This window comes from Austrofundulus limnaeus, unplaced genomic scaffold (genome assembly GCF_001266775.1).
Source record: "Austrofundulus limnaeus strain Quisiro unplaced genomic scaffold, Austrofundulus_limnaeus-1.0 Scaffold32, whole genome shotgun sequence".
Taxonomy (NCBI): Eukaryota; Metazoa; Chordata; class Actinopteri; order Cyprinodontiformes; family Rivulidae; genus Austrofundulus; species Austrofundulus limnaeus.
This window is the reverse complement of record NW_013952434.1, coordinates 2,574,432-2,578,037: the sequence shown is the minus strand read 5'-3', so window position 1 is coordinate 2,578,037 and position 3,606 is coordinate 2,574,432.

Below are 3,606 nucleotides of genomic sequence, written 5' to 3'. Positions count from 1 at the left end.
CATTTAAGATTTATAAACATTTTAAAGAATTTTAAGGATGTTGAAAATCGATACATTCATTTTTAATGAGAAAAACATAGCAGAAAACACCAAGTACCTCAAAAAGTATAAAATACTGAAGTACCAAAAGTCATAGCTGGAAGATCCTGAAGGAGCTGAACGTTTTGATATATAAATTGTTGAAATGGCATAAAAATTGCAAAACTGTGTGCCCAAAAACAATCTGARGAAAAAAAAAATTATCTCAGTGCGAATTATTTTGAAGCATTCACATTATTATAGCCTTACTGTGTTGGACCTACAGGTCTGTTCGGAAAGGATAAATTATTTTTGCTCCCTGTCTGACCGCTCTGCGAGCCGAGCCTCATCGCCGGCTGTCAAGATGTCGTTTAGCAGACCAAACACATTTCACAGCCACTTAAGCTTTAACAAGCAAGAGCTCCATGGCTCGTCATTCCCAGACAAACAGTGGAGCGTGTGGCTGCGCACCTCAGATTTTACAATTACCCCGCTTGACACTCCTGTCCATTTAAGGTCCGCACACCGAAGGAAATTAAACTCAAGATTGAGTCCAGAGGAGCCGTGTGTTGCTCTGACTAACAATGAGCGTTTGTTAAATGTCCAGCTTCCTTTAAAATATTTTGTCTTTTATCTCTAATGAAGATTTAACTAGTTGGGAGGGGATTGTGTTCAACTATGTGTCGCCACCAAAACACAACCAAAGCTTCTCCGTTGAGCTAACTAACGTAACTCACAATATTGTATTGTAACAGCGTGCAACATTAAAAAGAAAAGGCTAGTATTTTAATGAGCTGAAACACACAGCACATCTCATTTCCATATGTCGATAAAGGTTAGCAATAACTTTGGCGTGTTTACGACCCTTGCCTATTTTGAAAGCAACATCTGTTCTGATTGGTCAAGTTTGCTTCGCATGAGTTGTGCTAAACTGGTGATTAGACCAAAAGGATTCACTGACTGCTCAACCAGCTCTTAAATATTCAACTTTTTAAAAAAATAATCAGAGTTTGTGAACTTAGCATATGTCAGCACCTTATTCATGCTAGCAGTAATGTGTCTTTGATGTGAAGAAAATTAAAAATTTGTGGTTAATTATTAGTTAGATCTTCGAAATAGTCTGGAAAAACAAAGTGCAAAAGACTAATATGTAAAAGAAAAGGACATTTTAAATTTTTTACCACAAAAAATTCAGTTTTTTTCTGACACCCATCATTTGAAATTCAGGAACAAATGAAGATTTTGATAGTTTAATTGTTAAAGTTGTAAAGCTGCAAGATGCTGTCAGTTACAGTAAAGTGAATATTTGAATCTGAATGAAAATAATTTTTGTTTTTCGGCATAGCAAAATTTGTCTGGCCCAGATGTGGCCCACACAATGCACTTCGCAGTCTAACGCTTGGCCCAGATACCCCAAAGAATGACGACCCTTTAGGGGCCCAGATGTGGTTTGCCAGAGGCGGTCCATATGTGGGCCAGCACCACATAAACCAAACCATAACTGGACCAATTGTGGCATTGATAGATTTGGTACACATAAACAACTGGGCCAGTTCTGGCTTGACATTTTAAAAACAGTGCCATCATTGCCAGAYCTGGCCCACATCCAGCTGACGAACCACTTGCCATGCCGTCATTCAGTCAGCCGTCCCAGATCTGGCCCACACCTCTGCAATATGGATCAAATGTTAAAAYTGATGCAATCTTCCATTTAAATTTGTAAAATTCAGAACCAGCATATTAGAAATCGATAATCAGAAGTGACTAAAACTGCAATTGATGCATTAGGCAGTCACCATGTGTAATCTGGTTCCTCAGACAAGAGCTAATTCAACTATAAACATTTTGTTTCAGGAAATGGATAATAAATGTTAAGGTATGAACTTATGATGTGAACTTTGRGTTTTGTTAAAAACATTGTTGAAAATAGAAACACGAAACTCTTATTGTTTTGGTGTTTTCATGCATTTTGCATAAAACCAAGTCTGTGTAATCGACAATTTAATGGTAAACCAAAGGTCAGTTAGCTTGTGGCGATCTTTTCTTTTTAAATGCATTGCTGCCTTTTTATCTCCTATCTTAATCCTTTAATTTAGCTGTACGAGGTCTATTGTTTCAGACAGAAAACAAACTCGTCAKTCGTGGAGGGGTGATCATCAACCCCACTCTTGTTTGCTGAATCCAAGGTGGTCGCCGAAAAATGTGCTTGTGTGTCCTCCGCTTGTGAAGATCAGAAGGTTCAGGAAGACAAACGAGACAGAGAGCGATTCAATCAGAGAGCAGCGAGGGGCCGGAGCTGCAGAAAACCTATTGGATGGTGGTCAGGGCAGATAAGAGAATAAAAAACGAGAAAGCAATTCTAATAATAAAAAAAGATGATATTGATCTACGGTGCTCGAGTCGGGCGCTCCTCAACACTACTGATCCTCGCAAAATTGATTTTTAATCTGTTTCCTGCACTCYAAAGGGCAGTTTTTCTGCTTTCTTTCTCTCATTTGTTGCTGTTTGAGCTGCTTCCTGAGGTGTGAACCTCAAAGGATCTTCAGCTCAGAAATACTGTAAATCTAAAACTGAGAAGATGACTGATGGGTGTGTGTGTTTTGATATTTTTGGATCAGGAAATGGTCTCAGCTGCTTCATTTGAAGAAGGGGAACTCCCCGGATGTTCTGCTGAGTTAAAATGTGACACTTGATCAATGCTGCAGCTATATCACGAGTCTCTCCCCCAACATGTGGACAAATACACAAACATYTGTCTCTTTTTGGAAAAATAAATTGGCTGGGTTTCTGAAATGGTAGATGTGTTTTGTTTTGAACACAGTTTTACTGAGTTATGGCTCAAAATCGAAACAGCTGATGAGTCATTTCATCTTCATCACTATCAAGAAAAAATGGTTAAGTTGTTGAAACGATGTCCTCATTTATTTCTAATGTATTAATGTTTTTCACAAAACCAAGAGGCAAAAGTTAACGAGGACACAGCTCAGGATGAAGGTATGTCTGGCTTGTGAGACGTGTGTGTTTTTGTGCGTGAAGTCGAACTTGTTTGTCCAGACAGCTGCTGGAATCCTGAGACTCAGGAAACATCCAGCCGCAGACACCTAACCTGCGCGTCCGTGTGTCATTTAACTCTCACCGCAGCGTCTGAAGCCTCAAAGAGCTTCATTCGGCCCCAGCGTCGCTCATACATTGTTTAGCTTGATTCGGCACACACACAGACACACACAGGGGCACTGTTATCGTCTCACAGTGGCCCTTTGCAATTTCCTCCTGGATAACAGGGTGTTTCAGCTTGTGTTTGACTGCTCTGCTGCTCCGATTTACACAAACCCACCCGCTTCATGTGCTGCTTCATGTGCTGCTTCATGTGCTGCTTCATGTGCTGCTTCATGTGCTGCAGAGGAAGGCCAACACAGTGGGGTGCGTTCAGAGCGAGTAAACACCAGGAATACAGTTGACTAGAATTGCCTCAAGGGAAACAAAAGTCCCTCTTCCTCAAAATTGCATGTTATATTCCAACCCATTCTCACTCCCATGTCGTCACATATTGACGCTTTTCCAAGGTTCCCTCTACGTCCGATTTTGACG